We start from the raw sequence: 6,010 nt of genomic DNA on the forward strand, positions 1-6,010 counted from the left end.
CGTAAAATCTCAAACACCATGTGATGTCATAATAAAATAAATAATTCTTCATTTTTTTCAATGACATTTAGTGATTGTACAATAATATCAAATTGTATTGAAAACTGCACAATTGTCACTACTCAATATTATGACAAATATTTGCGTTCTCCTTCAATGAACCTGTTAAAAATGATTGTAAGTATAGTGAAAGAATCCCCTCGTGTAAAGCTGTATATAATCGGCTTTCTTTTAAAAGCTGACTGGAATTGTCAAACTTCAACAGTTTCTATGCATGAATGATTTGCAATATAGTTCTTAATATAAACACTGAATTAAAATACCAAAGATGACCTTATTAGGCATATTTATTATTACAGATACACAAATTAGTTGATTAGTGTGTAAAAAAAAGGAATTCTATGGCATTTTAATTTTTAGCACAATTTGTTACCTTTAATGTACCAAATGTCTGAATGTAAAATTTACACAGACACTCTTTCCGACCGGAATGCAGAAAATCACGTTTTTGAATCACAAGTTTTTAGTTGAATGCATCAAGGGCGACACAAAGCAAGAAAACATATTTCCTAATAATTAACACATTGTAGTCACGGGTCTTCACAACATAAATTGATATTGCTTTCAATATTTGCCATTAGAGGGAGCTATACATGTTCTATGGCAATTAAGTACGGTATTTCCATAATCATTAAATTTTTGAACACATTTTTATTAAAAATGTAATAAAATTAATACAACATTCTACAATTATATCAGTCTCCAAATAAAACTAAGGCAAAAATATAAATTTGTTATTTCAGGGGAGGAAGGGATTTTTTCTTTCTTCAAAGCAGTATATTTTATTGATTGATTTATGCTACCATTTTGACACCGATTCTTTAAAACATGATGAAATGAATCATACTATCAAGTATCTAACAAGTTATAAATAAATGCTTTAACTATTTAAAAAAATGTTTTATTGACAATCACTTGACTTTTTATCCCAAAAGTGTCAACTAATTTCCCAATAGGATTAATATTTAACTTTCATGGTCACTGCAATATTACAATGAAAGAGCCAAATAAAGGGCATTCCTGTATTCCATGGACCTGCTCCATGATTCATCTAACTTGAATAGGCATACCTCAAAAGTGTAATCAACTTTTTACTTCTTTCTGATGTCTTTTAGGTCCTGTTTCTACTGCAAAAAAATAACTGGTATATAACTGAACCTTCTTGGGAGCAGAAACAGGACAAATTTCAATAGCAATTTTTTGTTGTTTTTCCTGATTTTTTTTGGTACCATTTAAAAATTTTGGAAAGCGGGACAATCTGGGGTAGGTCACCGATAATAACTTGTACTGTGTGGAATCTAGCAGAGGGTTTACTTATGAAACTTTTTTATTCCTGACCCCTACAGCAATAATAATGTCGCTAGATGCGACATTCATATGAAAATCTCTTTAGTTAAAATTATTTGAGATAATATATCATTATTTATTAACACTCTTTCTAATGACTTTAAAAAGGGCAACAAAAGGAGGACAATTATCTATCAATTAAAAACAAAATGTGTGGAAAATGACCGACTCTTGACCTCTTGAAAGTAGCCAGTGGATTAATTCACAATAAACAATGTGTTGTTATTGATCAGGCCGCTTGTCTAAAAGCACTTTGATGTAATTTATCACTGGTTCAGATATTTCATAAAGTGAAGTTAGTTAGTGTCAAAATCAATCAACATTCAAAGCTCAATTTTTAATTGGCATAATAAAATTATGCACACACATATTATAATAATAAATAATTAATTTTCAAGATTCACTTACAATTTTGTTTATAATAATATTGAAATTAAATACAAAAGGAGGGTGACATGTTCCATTTCAGTAGGCAATGTTTTCAGTACAATTAATAAAGAGTATGTTTTATAAAATGAGAACTTTACCTCCATATCTCCCATACTGCATCATACCGTATCAAATCAAGTTCTCTATTCATAAATTGTTACTGCTTTATTCACCATAAGGTTTAGTATTGATAATAAAAGGGGGTTTTACTCAAAATGAAAAAGCTTGTGAATTTCTCAAAGCAGAAAGTAAGAAATAAGTTAACAATTTTAAATTAATGTCAACGAAGATTCATACATTATAATTTAAAAAGGTTTGTAATTTTGGTACAAAATTTGAAATTATGAAAAATAAAAAAAACCTTTTACAGCCCTTCTTTAATTTATGTCTATTTATATACATGGTGCCTAGTAAACTTTTCATTCTTAAACTTTATAAATACTAAACTTTAAGTATACACTTACCCTAGTAAGTATACCAGGGAGTTGTAAAATAATATAATATTTTTTTACAACTCCCTGAGTATAGTACACTCACATTTACAATATCAAAATGTATGCGCTTTTCATCCATTTATATACAGTAGTAAGTCGGCTTATTTTTCAAAGTAAAATAAAATTCTTGAATTATGAATATTATCTATAAAAATACCTAATGGATATTTGAAATTTTAAAAGCTGAACTATATATAACTAACAAGTGGTTGGTTCATGAAATTGATATCTTTTTTAAAATATGTATAAACGATAAGATACACAATATAATACTTGTATTATTGTTAACAAACTGTTCTAATTCTAACTAAAATATTTATGAATTTCATATCAGTAGGCCTATTCAGATGGGGATTTCTACAACAGGGGATAATTGATATTAATAAATCAACATTATCTAGGCACATTGCCAGAATTAACAAAAGAGGACTTAATATTTGTGAAATCTTTAAAAGTGGATACAAAAATAGCTTTTAATTTATAAAAAAAACCATGAATCATACCAATTTAGGTTAACCTACTTTATATTAGAGGAGAAAAATAAATATACCGTATATATATTCAATTAAATTTGATTACTTCCACCAAAAACAGATACTGTAAAAACCCCTTTTTTACGTCCAGTCCTATTCAGGGCACACCCTTATTTAGTGGACACACCCTTATTAAGTGGGAACACATGAAACAAAAGATGAAATATTATATGCTTTAAAACTATATGTCCAACTCCTATTCACTGGAGACACCTATTAGGGAACATTTTGTTGAAGTTCTACGGTATAATGGTCCTAACATTCAAACTTTATGTGACAAAAAAATGTGATGTGCCCATATATGGACATGACGATGTCATATCACTACCATATTTGGGAATATCACTACCATATTTGGGCACATCACACTTATTTGTGTCAAACTAGTTTGATAGTGTGGACAGAGCTTTACAGAGAAGCTAGTGTAATTTATGCTAAAATTGAAAGGAATCAGAAGTGTTAAAATAAAGGCATTGAGTAACAACAGAAGCAGAGAATGAAAAGCAGAAGAATGTAATTCTCAAGAGTGTTACTGTACGGCAGCTGACACAAAAAAGGTGCGAGACAAAGTAGCGAGGGCGTTAAATTATCACTTCAATAAAAGGGCATGTGTGTTTGCCCATTAACTCATCAACGCATCATGTATACGTTGTTTATAGGTCGAGGTTAAATGCTATCTTGTTATGGGTGAAAATAATTAATGCGTTTTGGCTGTCATCTTCAAAGATAAAAAAAAACCGGAATATTGTGTACAAAATGTTGAATTAGTAAAATTACTTAAGAAACGTTGCAATGCATGACACTAATGTGGTAGAATGTCTGTGTGTCTTCCCTTACACATACCATATTCATTAATTACTATAAACCCTCCTTTAGGACACCCCTATTAAAAGGGGAAACTTTCTTGTTTTAATCTTGAATTAATGAGGCCGGGGATTTTTTTTTTTTTATTGCTGATCATTAGGGATCCTCAGAGAGAGGTGGTTCACAAGACAAACATATACACAAGATTCGCTACATAACAAAGTCTTATTACAAGTCTTTGAGAGTGGAGTTGTTATTTTGTCCTTGGAATAAATCCTGACTTGTGATGGGACTTCAACCCAGGACCCTTGGTAGCCAAGCATCATAACCACTAAGCCACAACTTCACTCCATACTGCCAATACTGTACTACATCCAAACTCTATTAAAGGGACTCTATCCTGAAGGTGTCACTTTGACTTAAATAAGTGATCAAGCAAATTAAAAACAAAAATCCATCAGTTTGACACCTCCTGTATATTAAGAAAAACGAGCAAAGGTTTAATTCCAGCCAAAAAATGTTTGTGAATTTTACTGCAATTCCCAATCAATTAATCCAGCAGTTGCACATAGCAACTGTTACAAGGCATTAACTGCTGTAATATGATATCTTACTTTATAATAAGCAAAAATATAAGTAAGGAAGGTAAGTAAACATAATGAATTATTAAATGGACAATGACGCAAGAAAATTGATGTGTGTATTTCAGGGTGTCTTTAAGCTGTTTATAACGGACATAGGATATGGAAGTATGAAATTAAACACCCATCAAATGACATCACACAAATCCTAGTCATTCTAGTTCATTAAGCTATATATTGAGATGGATTAAGATTAGTAAGATGAGTTTAAGATAAGATTAAAGTACTTGGCACGGGACTTGGCAAAATGCAGAAAGCAACAGAGGACAATATTATATATTCTCTTCTCAGAATCTGTTTTCAATATAATAATTTGCAATGATGCGATATGATATTTCTGAAAGTCAAATGAACAGGCATGATAAACTTTAAAATTGTGGACAGTACGGCGCCCACAAAACTTACATACAAAACAAGCACTTGTAATGTTCTAATGGGTTTGGTATAATTATTTGCTTGAATGTCTAAATATTCATTTATTCTACACCGCTTCATTCATTCATCAGTGGAAAATTACTTCCATTTATTGTCATTTGCATATACAATATACATTATGTTATATAACAAAAACAATTACAGTGTTACACTCTCGTACAACGGTATATACATGTATTAAAAATAGCATAGTTATATTCAGCTGAAGGTAAATAAAAATATAATTATTAAATAAAAAAAATGCCATGATAAATAGAGGTTGACATTTGTCTCATTCATTAAAAAAAAGAGGTTGAAAGGAGGAAATTCACAAAACTGGATAAAGTATGGCAAAAATAATATTTCATAAAATTATTACTTGAATATTATTATGAGGTTACATATTATATAGCTCACATATTTTATATTTGCAGGCGTAATAAAAATATGTTAAGCTGTTTGGGTTATGCTGGCCACTGTAATTATAATAATCTTAGATTTTGCTTTGGTTTAAATTAACAACATAAACACCAACAAACGAAGCTACTTAAATAGCGTAAACATCACAAATGCAATTGACAGTGTTCACAGATAAATCATTAATATTGCTGTACACCGCTAGAAGTAGACAAGCGTGAGGATAATGCGATCGTGATTGATCAAGTACTAATGCCGAACGACAATTTGTTTTGGTTCTGATTTTATCACAAAGTTGAACTCCTTAAATAAATAAATATTAATTGGGCACAGAATCTTTCACATTATTGTGAAAAACATGTTTTATTATTATTATTTTATTAAGTGAAAATATTAAACTTTATAAACACAGTATACTCCTGATGATGATCAAATAAAGATCGTTGAATCTTGGCTTGCCTCTCGTTATTTGGAGTCAGTTTTATTTCACAGTATATTATTGTATTCTAAATGTAAGTGCAGTATTTAGTAGTAGTAGGCCACACCCCTACTGGGCCACACCCCTACTGGGGCCACTTTTTATTTTATTTCACATACATCCAACAGTGATATGGCCAATTACAGGATGAGAGTATATATATGATGATTTTTGACAGTGGCTGTGTGTGAACTAGTACACCGGGGAAACCCCCCACTCGTCTTGAAAGATATACTAGGTTCTTTAAAGTGCACATGAGCGAGATGTGTACACTGGACCTACGGTTTATAGTCCTTATCCCACCAGAACCATGGAGCGAGTGAGCCTCGAATCCTTGCCAATGTTAATATGGTAACGTATTACGGTTCCACTTTCTTAACCGCTCGGCCACTC

Source organism: Antedon mediterranea, chromosome 6 (genome assembly GCF_964355755.1).
Source record: "Antedon mediterranea chromosome 6, ecAntMedi1.1, whole genome shotgun sequence".
Taxonomy (NCBI): domain Eukaryota; kingdom Metazoa; phylum Echinodermata; class Crinoidea; order Comatulida; family Antedonidae; genus Antedon; species Antedon mediterranea.